Source organism: Calidris pugnax, unplaced genomic scaffold (assembly GCF_001431845.1).
Source record: "Calidris pugnax isolate Ruff unplaced genomic scaffold, ASM143184v1 scaffold61, whole genome shotgun sequence".
Lineage (NCBI taxonomy): Eukaryota > Metazoa > Chordata > Aves > Charadriiformes > Scolopacidae > Calidris > Calidris pugnax.
Genome location: NW_015090945.1, coordinates 3,445,065 through 3,466,287, shown reverse-complemented (window position 1 = coordinate 3,466,287; position 21,223 = coordinate 3,445,065).

Genomic DNA, 21,223 nt, shown 5'->3' with positions numbered 1-21,223 from the left:
GTCTGCTCTTCTCATGGGGCTTCTTTCTTAAGTCACAAACGTGTCCTTGGCCCGGCAGAAGGTACGCAGCACAGATCTTCTGGGGCACGGCTGCATTTGGGGGACAGCAGAACTCTGCTGCAGTTTCAGATATTATGAGTCAAACCTATACTTTCTTTTCTGCCCACCCAGCAGTATAGATAATCAGAATTTTTTAAAAGCTTTTTTTATTAAAAAACCCCACACCTCAGGTATGTATATTCCCAGAGCAAAAACGATAGAGAAGCTCATGAAATAATCAAAGAATTTCACCTAACATTACATTCAGACAAGGCTACTTGCAAGGCAAGGAATAGATAACACAGATTACACATTAAGCAGGACCCAGCAATGGCACCGTGTTTTCCCGGCTTCTGTGTACTTTTGTGCTATGCTGATTTATGGTATATACGCACGTGTGCTCGTAAAGGCAGCCAAAGCGTGCACTGCAGGCAAATGTGGAGTTTGAGAATGGATCTCAAAGCCACTTTTTCATTATTTGACCAAAAAAGAAATTGATGATTGAGTGACACACAATAAACATTGTATTTATAGGACCAGAAGAAACTGTTGAGCCAGTGATTCTGCTCCCCTGCCTCTTAAAGCAAAGGGGTCATGCAGTGGAATTATTCTGAAGCTATTCATGATTAACTGTCCATGTTATTGGATCACCTTTCCCTATATTCAGGGATATCTGTGCTCCAGGGTAATTTTGCTGCCCGCAAATTCTGTTAATGCTAATGACAGTCCAGTTCCTGCCGTTCCATGCTCATGCTGAACAGTCCTCCTTAGTCCCGTGCACCTTCCGCTTGTCCCACCGCTCTCTCAGACCAGGCGGTGCCAATTTAGGCACTCCAGCAATCCAGTTTCACACCCAGGCTGATTAAATAAACATAACGGCTTCTGTAGGAGGTTGTATTCAAGAAAGCACATTAAAGCTGAAGGATGCAGGAGATAACATGAAAGTGAGAACGCCTGTCTCCCAGAGAAAAGATGTGAAGCCTTGTTCTGCAGCAAGCTGCCCGAAGAGCCCGCCGCTCCCTCCAAAGGCAGAAATGAGATCATCACAGACCCTTTTGTGCCCAGCACATATCTTCTTGGTGGTTACAGGAGGGTAAAACAAGTGGGAGAGCTCTCACCATACCAATTAATAACGAAAGGTATTCAGATAGTATGTCGTGGTGCTGAGCAGCATATTTGATGTTGTTAACAGCAGCACATGTCACCTGGTGGTTACCACTTTCCATGCTTTTGTTACAAAAGCGGCTGAACAAAGTTCCATTTTTGTTTTTAATGGAACCACTTCTTCGTTAATAAAGTTTGTGTTGGTTTTGGTGACACACATGCCTTAAAGGGAAACAGCCACTTTTCCCCGTGCTGTCAGGCCCCAGATGAAGATGCATTCACTTCATTATTCACAGTATTATTTTATTTATTCAGCATGTAGCATTTAATGATTTTTTTTCTCATTTTTATTGCACACACAATATATATAGACCATGTGTGTCCATGTTTTACAGGATAAGTACCTGCAGACATTTTGGGTGCTGGACAAGCAGCCAGTAGAAGGAAAGGGAAGGAAGGAGTCAGCGAGTAACAAAACTCCTTGAAGTCATTTCACTGCCATTTGCCCATTTTTGGTCCACAGCGTGGTCACCTGCAACACAGCCAGCTCTGCAGCACAGACAGCCCTCGTGCCTGCCCTTTGAAAAAAAATAATACCAGTTTCACGTGTCTTCATGCTATTTATGTATTTATTTTTGAAAAAAAAAAAAAAAGAGCAGTTTGTCAAACATTTAAGGTTGACAGGCAAGTCATGTTGTTGCAATGCAGGTAAAGGCTGTCATGAGTGACACTGGCTTTGTCACTACCTGCAGCATTAGCCGGGGAATTTAAGAAGACAGGCTCATGAAAAAAAAATGAATGTTGTCACACAACCCTGCATTTTTTATTATTAAAATCTTGAGTGAATTTAGTGCTCATGAAAGTGAGGGACTAAGCCTCTCCACACATCCCTGTCAATACATCTATCTGATCTGCAGCACCCTTGCTGTTCTAGCTATGGGCCTGGAGCAGCCATGGCTCACCGTGTCCGGCTGCGGTGGCTTTGGGGAAGGGATGGCTGGAGACTTAGGTGAGGCCATTGGACATCATCTTACTTGTGACCCAACCATGACTTAAACCCAAGCCCACAAAGATGGCAAGCACTCACATATTAAGTACAGCACACATTAAGTACTGATCAATGCTTGTAAATACTCAGAGGGAGGGTGTCAAGAGGATGAGGCCAGTCTTTTTACAGTGGTGCCCAGGGACAGGACAAGAGGTAACAAGCACAAACTGGAACGTAGGAAGTTCCACCTAAACGTGAGGAGGAACTTCTTTCCTGTGAGGGTAGCAGAGCCCTGGAAGAGGCTGCCCAGAGAGGTGGTGGAGTCTCCTTCTCTGGAGACATTCAAACCCCCCTGGACATGTTCCTGTGGGACCTGCTCTGGATGGACCTGCTCTGGCAGGGGGTTGGACTGGGTGATCTCCAGAGGTCCCTTCCAACCCCATATCATTCTGTGAGTCTGTGATCCCATTATACTACCTTGCAGTTCAATTGAAAATTGCTCAATTGCATGTTGCAGGAGCTTTACTTCTACTCATGGAAACTGATAACTCCCATTCTGGTAGGTGGTTACTTCTGTGAGCTAATATTCTGAAAAGCCACCTCTCTGTGTGGTATGAAAACATTTTCTTTGCAAAATGTCATATTGAAGATGCAAGTTCTTAGAGCACTTTATTATCCAAGTGGAATCACTTTCTAAGACTAAGCAAACAAGTGTTATTTGAGAGGAACAAGGAGCAAGAGGGGTAGGTGGTTGCCTAACATGGGCAAGGGAGGCTCCAGTCCCTCAGACACCCTGTGAAACCAGAGGAGGTGCTCTTGGTGTGTCTTGGTTTTATGGGTTCAATTTGTGGTGTAACTGTGAGGAAAATGGGCTGCAGCTAAGCAAGGATTAGCAGCATGGCTTCTCTTATTGAATCGATCATCAAATCCGGGTCCCTTATGAAGACAAGCGTTGGGCAGATGTTGTGGGGAGCAGCCGTGTGGTTGTCCCTGGAGAAGTCAGGGCTGGGGGGTCACCATGGCTGCTTTCCCCCGGAAGACCAAGCTCTAAGACCCTGTGATGCGGGGGCCCTGGCTCAGACGTTCTGTGTCTCAATGCGGAGCCTAATCCACTTAGGCAAGCACGCAGGGAAAATATCATCGCCTTCACAGCCAGAGCCGAAGGCTACAGCAAATCTAAATGCCAGAGCTCCATCAAAATAAACACCCAGAGCCATCCTGACACCGAGGGCAGGGAGCTGAGAATGACATCGGGAATGAGATTTTAGGAAGAGTTTATCTCGCTCTTCATGCAGATATAACTGCGCTTTAAAAGGATTCTGGTGCCTTTATAATATATTTGTAATCTGCGGAAGGCTGGGAAACTTTTCTTCTGCCCCCTGTTTTCTGGGAAGTTGTGAGTTCTCAGGGAGTGATTCCTTCTCCTGCAGTGGGGGACACGTTGCCTAATTACAGCGTCCACCAAACTGGCAAAAGACAAAGTCACCTGCTTGGCACACCTCTGGCACCCTGCCCCTAAAGGGATTTGCTATGTGCTCCGTTACTCAGGGAAATATCTGCAGGAAAATGCTCCAGTGTCCTCTTCAGTCATGTCAACAATAAGAGCAAAAGCAGAGGAGGACTCAGTGAGTGGTGGGACATTGTAGGAAGTGCCTACGCCTGCAAATTATTTCATGGGGGCCCTGCTCTGTTCTGCCGCTGCAGCTACAGGAATTATTTCAAATTACTTTTCTCTCCTGGTTTTTAATACACTTATGATTTCAAATGTGCCCCGCTTAAAATCCTGCCATACGCTGGAAAGGGATGTTGTAACCTGTTAATTTCCAGGCCCTTTGAGAAGACGGTGCTAAGTTTTTAAATGAAAGAAACTGATTGTCCTTGCAAGTCCCCCCGTTACTTGGCTGGACTCCACCGCTTGCGGGAGGTGCTGCTCTTAGCACCTGATTTATTATCAGTTTCAGTGGAGTTACACTGTTTTGCAATTCTGATCCCTCCATTAGAAAATTGTGATGTGTCATTAAAATTTTAACGGGTAACGCTCTGTTTGCATTTTGTCCCACTTAGCATCAGATTGCCAGAGATGAGTAAGGAAAGAATATTAAGCATTCATAAAACACGTGTACAAAAGCTAGAATTCCAAGGACTAAAGAACAGACAAGAAGAATGATAAAAAAGATTAAATTTTTAAAAATCAAACCCTATTCATCTTTTATATTTATTATTATTTTTATTATACTGAAATATTCAACGTTTACCAAATTAAGGCTGCTTGTTTCTGCTCTGTGGTTGTTAAGTCTGACCTCTGTCAGCACAGAACACTAAAACTGTCCTAGATCTGGGGAGATTTTGTGAGTGTAAATATAATGAAATTCTCAGAAACCATAAATTGTGTTTATACATCACTATTGAACATTCGGGTACTTTCACTACATTGTTTTCCAGTCTATCAAAATGTCTGGGGACAGTTTGCTTTCTTTATTTGATTATTTTGACTTTCAGAACACTTTTTATTTCACCTAGCATAACAATTTTTTTTTTTATTACTGGTTCTAGGTGGGTATATTTAATGCCTGAATAATTTTTAAAATGCTTCCTTACAAAGTGACCATAAAGGGATCTTTTAGTCTGCAGAATCCCTGATAAAAGCATGTCTCACCACCAGCAATGGGGATAGAGGGGGTAGACTTTTAAATTTGCTTTTACAAGTGCAAATCCTCAGGCAAGATAAACAATATTATTTCAGATTAAAAAAAAACACACACAGAGATTATAAGAAAAAATCTAATGTCTGTGGAAGGCTGTGCTTCAGCAAACTACGTATATGTTGATATGTTTGCTTATTTTTTAAGTTTTCCAGTACCAAAATGCATGTTTAAATGATTGCATTTGACAAAGGAAAGACAAGGAAAAATGGTGCAGCATCTTTAATTTATCAGTTTACATGAGATGCAGGCAATAGCCTGTGGGTACCAGATTGTGATTTTTCTACTCAAGTACATTCTCATGTTTTACTGATGAGCTCTACGCCAGGCCCTTGTGTTCCGTGCAGTAGGAGTTTCATGGAACATCTGCTTCAATTGCTCCATCTCTTGTTTTGTTTTGTCACTAAACTCACTTACGCTGCAGAAGCGCTGACTATAAAAGAAGCTACTTTAATTCAATAGTGTATCGAGAAGGTAGATTCTCTAATGCTTGTAATACAGATATTTATGTCTAATGCTTTCCATTGCACCAAAAGCGCTATGACAATTGACACAATAGTCTGTCATACTTCATAGGATACATAGTTTTCTGACCTACTGATATGTTTTTTAACTAGAAAAGCTGCATTTGCATATATGTATGTGTTATGTGTGTGCAGCTGGAGACACGGTGCCATACAGGAGGTGTATCTGCAACTATAAGTGCAAGACACTGGTGAAAAAACCACGTGTAATTACCAGAAGAGTAAAATTTTCCTCATTCCCAAAGTCACGTATGGCAAAAGAAGCCAACAGAAAAAGTAAGTCGATAAGGCAAGAATAGCTGTCACTCAGCATTTGCATTGTAAATGGCACTGGGTGTCCTGTGTGTGTTTAAACTGGGAGGATGAAATGGTTTACAAGGACAGAGAACATTATATGGGGAGTTAAAACAACACACGTCGCCTTTTGTCCATTTACTAAATAATTTTTCTTGTCCAGTGTGATGGTCCTGGCTATTGGGTGTCTGTGAAAGGAGCACCAGGATTCCAGGGCTGCAGGTTCACTTACAATTGCTCTGTAGTGGTCAGACTTGGCTGAAAAAAATATGTTGATTAACTGTATGAAAACGCAGTGATAAATAGTTTTTTAAACCTGAAAGTGTGTCTACAGGACATGACCTTTGCAATAGTCTGTAACAGTTTCACAGAATAAATGCAGGAAGGAAAAAAAAGGAGGAGCTTTATAAAAAAGGACAAATAGGATAAACACCCTTCCCACATGTCCTTTCTCATATTTTTGGTCTGAACAAAGGCTGAAGGTTATGGTGTTGTGACTGAGCCTTTTTAAAGCTCTAATTGTTCTATTGTTTTTTTTTCTTTTATTCCCCCCCCCCCCAGCTTTAATTTTAATCTCACCTGTGCTGACATCCACTCTGAAAAATGTTGTTGAGAACAAAGAAACTATGAGCAGAGGCTGAAAATATCTTTAGTTTCAGTGTCGTTGTTACTGAAAGGATGTGTGGCTTAATTTTACTTTTTTTTTTTTTTGAAATACGGTTTATCATTGCATGTGAATCGCCATTGACAAGGCTGGTAATTAGCCTCATATTATTTTCAGTGTAGTTCACATCCACACATCACAGGACAGAAAATGGGAGCCTTAGACAAACAGAATCCTTGTAGAAGATCATTAGGAATCCCACTGTGACATGCCACGTGCAACCTCGTTGATTCAAATTAGTCATCTGCATTGTTCTATATTTTAGACTGCAGGAGGTTTCAACTTATTTTACAAAACCACAATTGTTATACATTTATGGTCAGAGTAACAAGTAATGTTCTGCGCTCTCAGAAGACACCAAAGACATTTTAATATGTACTCATTATACAGCTCTGCCTGCAACGCTATTTAGAGCTTCATCAGTGTCTGGGTAACAAAGCTCTATTTTCTCACCTTTTTACAACTGAGCTGTAAACATGAACTCTCAGTTAAACACAGCACTGTATAGAAAGTATTATCTAGGACTCTGGGGTTTGATTTTCTGATTTTCTTTTTTTTTTTTTTAACTAAAAAGAGGTCTTTGATGATGCACACCTTTGAAATGAATGTATCCTATTCCTGATTTCTCTGTGTGTAGGTGTAATACAGGCTCAGACCCTGCTAAACCCACTGTGGTTTAGCTGATAAATTATAAGAGCAAAAATGCTGTTTGTCAGAGTCCCAATTTACTGTGAGGTCAAATACCTACCTTTAAAACAGAGTTTAGAGCAGAGTTATAAAATAGTCCTTTATGATGGCTATTTGACCCCATTCATGTCTTTATGCAAAATCTTTTCTGGTGTTGCTGATGGCAAGATGTATATTTTTTAACCAATATACCTCCCCCAACTAATATGTCTCAACAATTTACGTTCTTTATTCCATACTGATATTCACTGGTGCAAATCCATCTATTTCAGCAGACAATTTTCTCCAGCAGAGTGTTTAGTCCCACTCAGTATCCTGCCATGAAACTCAGGAATCTGGCAAATGCACGGGGCTGCAGGTGTAAATAATCCACACCTAAACTTGTCCTTGGCTGGGGCAGGGGCTTCCCGAAAGATCCCAGCCTGAGAAGGGTGTATTTGATTTTTATTTCCTAGGAAGTTGTCAGATTTTTAATGTTCTTAAAATAGATGGGCTTTATGTTGTATGTCTTTGGATACAAATCCACATACACTGAAGCATTACTCATATGAATTCGCATTCCTTTGTGCACAGAATCAGGAATCTGATATATTACTTCAAGAGTCCATAACACAGCGTCAGAGAGAGAATTCAGGGGCAGTGAACAGCTCAGGGGACCAGTAATAGAATATGAAGCCCAGGTTGTTGGTTCAAATCTAATCCAGGTTGGAAGTAACAGCAATTATTGCCGTCTAATGCCTTTTCAGTGATCTGTATGAAATGAGTTTGTGGTCTCGGTGTAGTTTCTAATCGGCAGGTGTCTCCATCACAGCTGACACCCTTGGCAGACTCAACGCAAGGACCAAAGTCCGAAAGGGTCTGTAGATTGAGCTGCTTCTCGGTGTCAGGGCAAAACTCAAGCATTTCAGCAGGAGAACGTGTCAGTCGTCGAGTTTTTAGAACCTGCTCTATTGATGAAAAGCATTTCAGTCTTCAGGCTCTTCCCCAGGAATCCTCTCAAGATCCAACAACTCTTTTAGGTTAAACAATGAAGATGAAATCACCCTCATAACAACCATGTTAAAAATTAGCACTCGGAAGCAGAAGGTGACAGACATAAATTCGCTTGCTGGATCTCATGTGCTTAAATTTATCCGAGTGCTTCACAATAAGCATATTTGCTTATTGAATAATAAAACTGATAATAATAAAATTGAATAATAAAAAGATTAATTCCTTGAATGGCTTGCAACTCGTCCCTGCGTGCTGCCCCATGTACGGCGAGGTCTGTCTCACACATGGCTGGTGAGAGTGGTGTCCCAGACACCGCTGAGTGTCGCGGAGGTGTGCGAGAGCACCAGGAGAGATCTTCACCAGAAGAATCCCCCAAACAGCTCCTGCTGCTGCAGGAGCTGCCAAATAATGCGTGGGTTGCAGAGCTCAAACCTCCTCCAGTTCAAACTCCCGTGCAAAATCCCATGGATAAACACTCTGATCTAAGCAGGAAAAAATGCCACAAAGACCGGTAGAAAACAGCCATTTTTGTGTATCATCCAGTTAGAAAAATGAGAGTTCTGAAATATCATGTTATTTATGGACCTTCCCAAGGGTAACCGTGCTATAAAGGGACTGGGACTTTAATATAATAAACACAAATCAGTGCGCTTAAGGCAACTAACTGGCAATTATGTACAGTTTCGATTATGGGAATTTACATTTCCACAAAGGAATATAATTACAAGGAAAGTAACTTTATTTTTAATGCTAGCCTTATGCTTTTTGACCTGGGTTTCAATTTAGCAGAGATCCAGGAAATTTTGATCAACGTAGATACATATATAAATGTTTGTATAGTGAGTATCTGGCAGGCAACAACACTTCATCTGAGGATTATCTGGATCTGGATTCCACATGATACTAATTACTAGGTAGTAGAGCCAGTAGAGAAGAAAGAAGTCCAAGGAGAAAAGCTACCATATTTTTCCTACTACAGGTGATAGATATTATTTGCCCTATTATTATCTTATATTATTTATGGATCACTCTAAGAGTGGCATATGTGAGTTTAATATATTCATGTAAGATATTATATACATGGGGAGAAAGACAGAAAAAATTTGGGTCTAATTCTTACATATTTTTATCATGAAAATTGAATCTCAGGAGACTTGAAAAGTGAAAGGAAAATAAAGGAAAGAAGGAAAGGAAAGAACCCAAAAGCAATAATAGAAAAGAGAAAGAGTGATATTGTTAATAAATGAAGGATTAGGAGACTCAAACAAAAGGAGACTTTAATATATGATAGAGAAGAAAGAAATGGAAGGACTTTTAAATTTAATAGACAGTTCATAAATTAGAAAATCTGTCATATAGTATTAAAAATCACACTTAGCATTTCACTGAGTAATATATTATTAATTTATGTTATGATATATGATTCACAGTAGTGCTAATAATTTATATTTTGTGTAGAATTCTAAGTCTGGATTTCCAGCTTTAGTAAGCCTCAGAGTTTTGTCTGGCTTTCCTGCCTCTGGGTTTCACGTAGTGATCAGACATTTCTGAAAGAAGCGTGAACCCCGTGTGAGAGAATTACAGCAAATGGGCAGGAGAGTTCCCTGTTTAAGGCAGCGGCCGAGGTCACCGCTGTATTGCTGGGTTCACCAAATTATTACCGAGTAGTTATTTGTAGGGATCGGAGAGCCCTGCAAGTTCTCAGCGCTTCCACGCTCTGAAGCATTTTATCTTTAAATTTCTGAAGCACTGAGCAGTGTTTTAGCCACGAGACTGTGGCTGGAATAATAAGACTCTTAGATAAATTCCTGCACAACACTTTGAAAAGGTAGAGACTGAGGTGTGGGGTTTTTTTGTGTTTTGCTTTGAAAAACCCCAAAGAGCTAGAAAGTGCCCTCTGCTGCAAGGCCAGATTAATGTTTTTCACTTCCCAAGGCCCTCTCCCTGTGTCTCCTGAGGTCTGCACCAAAAACCTGGCCTTGGCTTTTCTGCCACTCTCCTGTTTCCATTCCTGCCTTCCCGGCTTCCCTCAAAACCTCTCCCCATCTCTCGCAGACACTGGGCTGGGGGTGAGAGAATCATAGAGTCATGGAATTGTTGACATTCAGAAATAGGTTGGAAGGGACCTTTAAGACGATTGAGTCCAGCCATCAACACAACTCTGATGAAAACCATCACTAAACCATGTCTCTAAGCACCATGTCAACCCGTCTTTTAAACACCTCCAGGGATGTGTTTAAACCTCAACCACTTCCCTGGGCAGCCCATTCCAATGTGCAATAACCCTTTCCATGTAATCTTTCCTAATCTCCAATCTGAACTTCCCCTGGTGCAACTTGAGGCCATTTCCTCTTGTTCTTGGGAGAAGAGACCGACCCCCCCTGGCTACACCCTCCTTTCAGGGAGTTGGAGAGAGCAATAAGGTCTCCCCTCAGCCTCCTTTTCTCCAGGCTGAACACCCCGAGCTCCCCCAGCCTCTCCTCACAAGACTTGTGCTCCAGACCCCTCACCAGCTCCGGTGCCCTTCTCTGGACACACTCCAGCACCTCAGTTTCTAGCACCTCAACTCATGTTCAACCTGAATTACTGATGCATCACATACTGCTCCCCTTTCCTCTCCAGAGGTGCAAGCCCTCACAGTCCCCTCTTGTTCTACAGCCTCTCCCATGGGTCACTGGTCTCCAGCCACCCAGGGATCAGTAATCACCACCTTTAAGATAGAACTCTGCCCAACTCCCTGCTCTTGCATGGTTGTAATCATAGAATCATAGGATCGTCTAGGTTGGAAAGGACCTTTAAGATCATCTAGTCCAACCACGGTCTAATGGTCACTTGTGTAAGAGAGTGCACGGATCTTTAGTTTGGCATGGTGTATGCTTGGGTTTCTACAGAGAAATTGCATTTACACAAAAACTCTCCCACACTGAAGCTGTCTGTAGGGGGGTTGAAACCCCTCTTGTGAGCAGAAGCAAAGTAGTGCGTCAGTGGGCAGTGTGTTTGCAGGGCAGAGAACAGACCATTCTAGAAAAATGGGCAATTAAATGGAAATGTTTGGGTGTTTTTTTAACTCGGTGTAATGTGATTGAGGAGAGAGACTGATTAGAGGTACCCGGTGAGGAACCTCATAACCACAGCGGGAGGGGGGAACTCTGTTATCCCCACGGCAGCAGCAGAGACCATTCCCCAGCTGCTGGGGAGGAACCCGGCCAAGAGAGAAACCCTGGAGCTGTCACCAAACCCAGGCGTGGCTGCAGCCTCTGTTGGGAAGAGACACACCAGAGGTTGTCATCTGGGTGCCTCGGCTGCCAAACCCCGCTGCCTTTGGCCGCGGCTGCTGGCTCTGCCGCCGCGAGGCTGCGGGGAGGAAGAGGAGCACAGTCGGTGCCAGCACAGCGGGGAGGCAGCTACCAGTTCACGCTCAAGGGGTATCCTGGCAGCTCTCGATTTGCTTCCTAATTGTTTTGCTCGGTGGGAAAGTAGATGCACCAATAAAAGTTTAATTTATGGCTATAAGTTCCAGCGCGTGCATGCGGTATGGTAGCTGTGCGCGCGTGGATTTATGATGAGTGACAACTGGATGTCTGTGTTACAGAGTTCTCAACACATGGAAAAGCAAATATTATCCCAATAAAGTTCTTTTGTCTGCTTTAAGTGGTTAATCAAACTCCATAACCACAGCTCATACTTTTCCTGGATGTCATTAAAAGGGGACATAAGAGAATGACAAAGAAAAGGAATGGCATCTCGGTTGGGCAAAGGGCTAGCAAACATCTGGTTTATGCCTTTTTTCTTTTCCTCTTTTTTTTTCTTTTTTAAAATATTTATCAAGATAGGGCATTATTTGAGAGCCAAAATGAGAATGTTTCAAAATGTTGCCACATCTTTTTGGTATGATGTAAAACATGGGATTTAGGATTACCAGGGTTCCCATTGCTCAGCGAGACCAGTGCGTGGTTATACCAGTGATTTTGATGGCTTGCTTTCATTTGGAGGCAATTTATATGTGTATCTTCTAACACTTTTTCCTCTATCTTAAATAGTTTATTTCAGTCCCTGACATTTACCTCTTGGTCTGTTTATAGCAGGCAGCCGTACCCCTTCCCTCTTGTCGTTCGTAGCTGTTTCCCATTTCCCTTCCACTGGCAGGTTTCTTTCTAGTTCATTCTAATAAACCATGCTCCTCAAAGCCCAATCTGCTGTAGAGGAATTTTGCTGGTATAGATATTTCTGTTAATACTGTGGAAAAAAAAAACATTGTATACTCAAGTGAGCATAGTTTATAAAATAGGATCCATATTTCCCTACTCACTCCAGATCCAGCTATGTGTAGCTGGTACAATTTAAATTAATCTTTTCTTAACATGGGTTATTAGAAACACATATTCCACATAAGAAGACACAATTGCTTAACAATAAAAAGAATGTTACCATGTTTTGATTAGAGAAACATCCTAGCACTTCAGGCATCTACTTCTGCTCAATTTCAAAAACAGAATCTGGTCTTTACAGGGCTTTTCGTGAATTTCTAGGTGTCTTTCTAGCTGCATCACTCCAGGGCTGGGTCCTCTCCTAAAATAACATGTAAGACTTAGTCCAGACAGGGCGCAATGGTACAAATCTCAAGAAAAAAGCTAGAAGAAAAATACCTTTCTAAGACCTTTGAATGTCTTTTCTATCCTGAGTTCCGGTGCTGGGACACAGCAGAGTCTTCTCCCAAAGTTGCTTTTTAAAAGGCAGATACCTGAGGTACTGCCAGCAAGAAATCCACTGTTTATATGCTACATTTCCTGGCCAGCCTACCAGTATCAGCTCCCTGGTTTGAGTTTTCTGTGCCAGCTAGTTTGGATTTTAGTCTTTAAATACCTCCCAGACATCCTCAGAAGGTACAAAGCAGCTCGGTAAGGGAACACTGACCTTCAAGAATGAGGCAGTAATACTGAAGGATTATCCAGAATAGGCTTTTAGTTTTTTCAATATCAGGAATGGAACAATTACTGTAGTGTTCACTTTCCAAACAGTGAAAAATAAATAATAAAGAAAAATCACTATAGAGCATGACAGTGTTTTTGCAAAATGTGCTTCATTTCTACATTCATTAAGGACACCACTTATGATTCCAGTTGCAAAATGACATCAAAAAGAACAATAACGACAGCTTAAAGAACAGACGGATCAGATCTGCTCTAGGTGACCATGCGCATTCAGTTTAATTTTTATGCAGCTGTAGAGTTTGCATTTTTATGCAGCTATGGAATTGTTTATATATATAGATACAGAGCTCTTTTATGCAGTTATAAAGATCTTCTTTTACATATCCTAAATGAAAAATATGGTGATGAGAGCTTTTCAGTGGAAATAAACTGCAATTTCAGGAAGCGTACCAATATGAAAGCTCCTGGTAAAAGAGAAGGTTGATGGAAGTTGAAGACTATTAGCAGAAGAGATAAGGCAGAAAGAGGGAGAGGAAATCCCAAGAAAATTTGGAATGTGCGTTTTTCTGTGGTACTCCCTTGATGCTGAAGTCACTTAACTGAGGCTAGATGTCCTCATGCATTTTTGGGATATAAACATCTCTCTTGAGGGACCAACATCTTTCTTGAGGGACTGACTTGTCTTACACAGCTTATTATGCAAATGTAAGGAGAGGAGGATAGAACATATAGAACATTAATAGATCTGTAGTGAGAAATCTGGAAAAAAAAACATGAGAGAGGCAATCTTAAAGACCCTCAAACTAAAGATGCCAAGGTGGGACAGGACGCAGAATGATGGGCAGGAATTTTGGTTGTTTGGGCTGAGATAAAAATCCAGAATCTGCAGGAGAAAGGCAAGAATGGGCATGGTCAAGGCACCTGCACCCCTTAAAGTTATATGAGGAGAAAAGTAATATTGCCAAAACAGACAAAGAGGCTTGGTGAAAACTAAAGAGGTTAAATTTGCCCATGCTTAACTTTAACAGTTATATTAACTTGTGACTTGGCATCTACAGGGAGAGGAAGAAAAGCAGAAAAAACCCAAAGGAACAGCTTATTTTAGCTAACACAATGGCAGGCTGTGGCCTGAAATACAAGGCAAACATACCTAAATGTGTGCTTTAGAACAGGTGCACTGGCCTCTAGTGAAATGGTGCAGTAGATAGTCATGCAGAAAAGTGATTATAATAAAAAGCTTCATTTAAAATAGACCAACGGTCTTTTAAAAATGGTTTTACAGCACCAATTCATACCTACAATATCTAGGGAAGTGGGCATAATATGGACAGGCCAATTTTAAATATCTGCAAAATTTTTCCCTTTTACTTTGGATGGGAAAGAGGAAAGATAAGTGACTGAGATTTCTTACTTTCAGAAATCCTGGTGACTATGTGTTGGAATTTTGAGTATCCTCAGTGCTGTATCAGTTGTGAGCTTGAATGCTTTGAAATATTAGAGTGGAGTGTATCTTTTTGTGCTTACGTTGGAAATCTGAAACCCTCATTATTTCTGCATTTGTTAAAATACAACTCTCTGTTCAACATACAGACAAAGCAAAGGGCTTTGATACAACCTGATCTACATTCAGAGATCTGCTATGATCTCAGCTTTTCTAAAGTGGCACATTGCAAAAGGCACCGTACTAGTAGAAAGTACTAAAAGAGGCTACTTTTAACAGCTTCTCTTTACTTTTTCTTGCCAGCAGTGTTTTCATTTACATACCTGAATCATGTCATTATTGTTGCCTTTGCTCTGTCTCTTTCTGGCACTTCAGTGGCTTATCACCTTCTCTTTTTTTTTTTAATAAACAGTGTGCTCTGTACGTCTCTCGTGTTGATTTCCTGAATTAATATTCATGATCCTTCTTTTCAAGCCACAAGATCCTCTGTTGATGTTTGCTTTACAATACTTCTATCAAACATACTTTTACAAAATAAAAGGTCTTTTTCCTTTCAGAGGTTTAGGCTGGAAAGCAGACAGTTATCTTCTACATGGCATGGAATATGATCCTGGCTTTATAATCTAGATGGATACAGTTTTCTTGCTCTCGTAAGTTTTGCTATCTATATTTTTAAAGAAACACTGCATCATCCCTATCTGAAGGGATAAAGCAAGCTCACTGGGCAAAACCACATGTATGTGCTACTTTTTAAATACATTTTTCTACATTGCAGTTTATTATTTTTGCTAAATTTTTCTGTTTCAGAATGAATAATGCCACAAATAGTGTGCTAAATTATGAGTACAGTGAGCAGTGGACATTTCTTTTTTTAAAGGGTTCTCATCTATACATTCCTAACAGAAATGAAACACGAAAGCGAAGGTCCTTTTTAAGATCTAACCAGAAAAGTATTCCCTTCTTCTCCATCCCATCTCAAAAAGGAAAAAAAATAAATGTACAGTACATATTTCATTCTCAGAATGCTCCATTTCACCTCTGTTTTTCTGTATTATGTCTATCCTTGTTTTGTGTTACTTCCTACACAGGACTTTGTTGCCCTTCTCTAAAATGGTAATAGCAATAATTAAACAACAATCACTGTGCATCTGCATCTCACGAACACTCTTTCACCTCAATCACGAGAGTCTTTTGACTCACTGATAATTAGCGGCTGCATCCATCACAGTTCCCTTTTTCTTTCTTTCCCTTTTTTCAGGCGGCTGGTCCATCTGTCAGCCAGAGCACTAATGGGACTCTTTGCAGCAGCAGCAGCCTTCCCTTTTTAGGCAGAAGACTACCACCTTCAGCTCCTCTGAAAGGCTTGTTTCAAGTTAAGTTGAGCATAAAACTCAATTTCCACCTACATTTATTCAATGTGTATTAAAAAATATATATAAAATCGAAAAAGCAATTTTTATTTTTTTCATTTCCCTTAGTCTGCATTTACCTGCCTACTTACATGTAGGCCGTGAACTATGGGTGCCATGAGCCTTCCCTCGACTGTGTGAATGTGGTGAACAGCAACACTTCGAGAGACGACGGAGCTTCCTGCTGCATGAATGTGAGAGAAAGGAGGCCTTTCCCAGGGTTATCTTACGGAGATAAAGACAGAATGGGCCTCCTCTTCCCTGCCCTGATCCCGGCTCCATCACCTCCCCGTGCCATTAGCCCCTGTCTCCTAGCAACGTATGGCCCCTCACCGGAGCTCTGCCTGTACCCAATCAGCCCCTCAGTCAATTAAGAGAGAATGTGATCAAGCTGGGGCCTGGACGCTTATATCTTTGGTGTTGGGACTCTCCGTGTAGGTGTGAGCAGGGGACGGGTGGCAGTGCGGGGTAAAGCCCTGCCAAATGAGCACTGGTCAGACAGGAGATGGGCTTCTGTGTTCCTGTCCATCAGGAACAATACTTTCACTGAATTTCACTGAATTTCACTGAATTTCTAGAGTTGGAAGGGACCATAGAGATCATCTAGTCCAACTCCCCTGCTGAAGCAGGATTGCCTAGAGCTAGAGCATGTTACTCAGGACTGCATCCAGGCGGGTTTTGAAAATCTCCAAAGGGGACTCCACACCCTCCCTGGGCAGCCTGTTCCAGGGTTCCGTCACCCTCACCGTGAAGAAGTTTCTCCTCATATTTGAGTGGAACTTCTTATGTTCCAACTTGTGCCCGTTGCCCCTCGTCCTCTCACTGGGAACCACTGAAAAGAGTCTGGCTCCCTCCTCCTTCAACCCTCCCTTGAGATACTTGTAGGCGTTGATAAGGTCTCCCCTCAGCCTTCTCTTCTCCAGACTAAAGAGTCCCAGCTCTCTCAGTCTCTCCTCATAAGGGAGATGCTCCAATCCTTGAATCATCTTTGTAGCCCTTCGCTGGACTCTTGAAGTCCCTCTTGAACTGGGGAGCCCAGAACTGGACACAGTACTCCAGTTGTGGCCTCCCCAGTGCAGAGTAGAGGGGGAGAATGACTTCCCTTGACCTGCTGGCAACACTCTTCCCTATACAACCCAAGATACCATTGGCCTTCCTGGCCGCAAGAGCACACTGTTTACTCATTGTCATTTTACTGTCCACCAGGACCCCTAGATCTTTCTCTTCAGTAGTTGCCTCTAGCGGGTCCACCCCTAACCTATACTGGTACCTTTCTACCTCTTCTTTATCTGTGACACTGACTTTACCACTGTCTTACTTACAAAAAGGGTAAATTCTGTTTTCCTCTTAAAACTAAAGGCTCCTGTGGAGCTGCTTAAGCAGAGTGGCTGAGGGGTTCCCGGGGTGATGGTGTCAATGGAAAATCCTTGGTAGGGGATATTCCTGACACCTAATGTTACACGTTTGTGTCGTTCATGCTTTAGCTGCCCCTTTACGGTCAACGGGGAGAGGTAGGATTGAAGACCTACAGCCTCCAGCAGTGACTACAAAGGCAGCACAGGCTCCTCCTGCCCCTCCTGCCCCTGGGTGTCTGACACGAGGTGGCTCCTCAGTCTCACTTTGGGTGTCCTTCCCCAGGAGACAAACAAATCTTGATAGAGCAGCGACCATGTGGCACACGACCAAGACAAATCCCGATGTTGAGATCCGGTTGTGAGCCCTGTGCAATTAATGCACCTTAAAACAGGTCAGGAATGGGTGCGTAATCCAAACAGAAGAAAGGACGAAGCAAGAGAAAGGCCACTGTGGAAAGCCCTAGCTTTGGGCTACCTGCACTTGGTCTGGTTTTGCCTGAAGGTGGAATATGTGGAAGACTGACATTTCCAGGCTGCTGCTTGAAACACTGACTACCATCCATCCGCAGGTCTCTCAGCCTTCATCAGGGTCCTTTCAGTCACTTCCAAGGGAGAGTCCGGCACATTTTCCAGAGGGCAGTGAGAATTTCAGACTGTGTAATCCATATAACCTGCATCTTCATTGTTTGAAACCAAATCCTGAGATAACCTGCACCTTCCTGGAACCCCTACCACCTGAGGGGCAGTGGCACCAGGGAAGCAGGGATTTTGGGATGAACTTTTCCTTCTCTTATCCACACTTGAGTGTTAACCTGCACCACTGCTTGATCCCAGGATGATTTTCCAGTCGATCCTCCGTAGATTAACACATATGAAGAAGTGTTGCCTCTCAGGCACCTGGATGTTAGACCCAACTCCATGGGTTCTGCAGAAAGTGTTGGGCAGTGCTGGGTAATGAGCGCCTGGAATTACTCACCCCTTGGGTATGGTAATACAGCAATTAGTGCCTGAACCAGTGCCCGCTGCAGCCAACGGGACGACTTTCACCAACCTCAGTGGGTACGGGATCAGGCTGCTTGTGGAACAGTTCCATTTTGATATCCTGCCAAGGGGATAAAGCTGCTCATTCTCTCTCTTAATACAGTGTTTAGTCCTTAGTAATCTGGGCACAGTAATTAAAAAAAAAAATACAGTTCTCCAGAGACTGTACTTCTGGAAATTATACATTTATATGTAGTTCCAAGCAATTAAGGGAACACATCAGCATCGGGCAACTGGATTTGCCAGTCGGTCAAGATTCTTGGCTTTTCTTCTTTTCTGAACTCTCTGATTGTTCTCGGGAACCCTCCCGTTAGCTGATAAACCAACTGAGCACATTTTGCTCAGCAGCAGGGGAAACAACCATTTCTGATCCCCTGCATTCCAGCCTTTGGTTCCTCCGTCTTTTCATACAGACTTCTGGTAACAATTAATACCACCATAAAAAGAAAATAACAGGGAGAAACATGCACACAAATTGAAAGCAGATATCTGAATGTTGTTGTCCCACAAATTTAGATCAACCGCATGTCTGCCTGGAAACTTCTAACTAGCATTCATGAGTGATGTTATAATATAAAGTGTGGTGGAGAAATGACAGCGGAGCCTGTTTGTACTTTCTGGAATTAATATATATGTGCAGATAATTAAAAGAACAATAAAAATACACAAGATGAACATACACAAGGGGAAGGTTTAAACATCATCCAAACATGTCATATGGTACGGGCCTTGGGGAAATAAAGGCTTACAGGATACTGGCAGACAGTCCTGCTGCTGGTACCAGAATTTAGCAGTTTCACTGCTTGAAAATAAATCCTTTTAGTTAATCCGGCTCTGTGGGTGGAATTACACACACCACTCCCGTTATTGTTAGACAGGAGTGCAGGCTGAATTCCCATGAACTTTGCTGAAAAAGTAGCTTGCCATCTTCCCTACGCAAAGCTTTATTTATTAGAAATGCTTTTTAACGTGTCATGGTGAAATCTTATCACGGTAACATCAGATGTGGCTTGTATCAGGGGGTGCACATTTCCCCCTTGATGTGTACCTGCGACTCTTACTAGCATAACAGGGCATTTACTATGCATATCAAGGAGGGAATATGTGAGATTGTGAATTCTTTCACCCAGTGTGTTCCAGAGAGTAAAATTTTAGCGGCCAAATGTTGACACCTGGCAGAGTGAAGAGTTTGCTGCAGACAGCCAAGGTTATTGAATGGGAATGTGGCTGCGCTGCAAGCCTCCCCTTCGCCATCTGGTTCATTCTGGAATATGGAATATATATCACAATTACATGAATAAATGAAAAGATATGCAAGTTAACTGAAATGTATGTGTTTCTCTGCTTTTCTGCACAATGAAACAGCCATCTGGGAATCAGTATGTCTCACATTTCAAGCACAAATCAAAGCAAGCAGCAATTCACTCCGTGACGTGTGCTTCATAGAAAACTGGACTTCATTATCACAGAGTTAATCACTTTGGAGTCTTTTTTTCAGGTTTCTTTTTTTTTTTTTTCCCCTCTCTTCTCTATGGATACAAAACAAACCTATTTGGAAATGTAAGGAGAGTGCTCTTATTAAAATTGCATTTGGAACGCAGTGTGGTTAAATAGTAAGAAAAAAAAAGAAAATGGAAGCACATTTGTTTGCACTCTCCCCTTTCAGATCCAAGCTCAGAGGTGGGTCTGTAGAGAAGAGAGAAAGAATTGCAAGTTGGATATATTCTTTTTATTCCCCTCCCCTTCTTCACCCCAGTTTGTTTTATATGCATATTTTCCTTTCCCACGTCTGTGCAGCACTCTTGACTAATGGAATGGGTGACACGGATCCAAAGCATATGCTGCTGCCCAGCAAAACTCAATGGAAAGTGAGTGGAGGTGGAGGGGGGGACGAGACGCTGAGCCAGAGTGTCTGCCAAGAAAACAGCCCCTGACCCTCCACCAACTTGTGACATACGTGACACTTGGAGGCAGCGCACACCCTCCTCCCCCTCCTCCCCCAGGTTTTCATTTCTCTCCGTGGAAGGTGGGTGCAAATCCTCGCAATAGAAAGCAGTGGAGATTTCCTGTGGGAAAACCCTCCAGGGGCTAATCTAGATGGAGGAGATGCTGGGACACACCGGGATTCAAAAGTAGGGTTTCTGCTGGGTGCCACTCTGGGTACGGTCACTGCCATTGCATCCCAACCAGAAAACGTGTCTGATGGAGACAACTCTTGATAGTGCTTTGGGAAAAGCAGCTTTAGAACAATGGATTACTGTAGTCTCATTTTATATATGTCATTTTGTAGCCTTTCTGGAAAGAAAAGCCGTCTCTTAAACAAAAACCAAAAAATATAATTGCTGGAAGATGTTCAGACACATTTGCCCCTTGTCCAAACTTCATTAATCTCCTTGAACACAAGAGTTGACTAATTCTATGGGCTTTTAGCCAAGCTCTTAAAAAATAAGAGTAAATATTGATGGTTGTTGCAAGGATCCTTCCTATGCTTGTTCCCCTAATAAACCTATTCCAAAAAAAAAAAAAAGGTTTCTAATACCATGTGATGCTAAAAAAAGCACCTTTTTTATGCCTGGCAAAAGTGACTAAATATGTAAAGACTGGTTTTGTAGTGGCTGCGTGTTGGGAAGTGCTTGTGTACACTTGCTGCATAACGCAGGAATGAAGAAACAAGCTTATTTCTAGAAAAGAGCAAATCTGTACGTGCTACACTGTTTAACCTGCAAATGGTCCTGCAGAGTCGTAGCAGGTTGCCATTGATCTGGGACCAAAAAAAGCTTCACCTTTCAGTCCTCCAGTTTTTCATGTGTTGAGCACCCTCGAGACCCACAAAACAATGACAAAGTGGCTTTGATGGTGTGGGACCAGACCCTTGAGGGGAGCCGAGAACCACCAGCCCCTTGTGATTCTAAACTTTTAGCCAGCAGCAGAGATGGAAAAATAGCTAAAACTAGAGCTCGCTTGAACCCCTGTTGTCTGAAGTCTCTTCGTGAATGTTGGAAGAAAATCTGCTTTGAATATGTTCTCCCTACTTCAGTTGTCTAAAAAAAA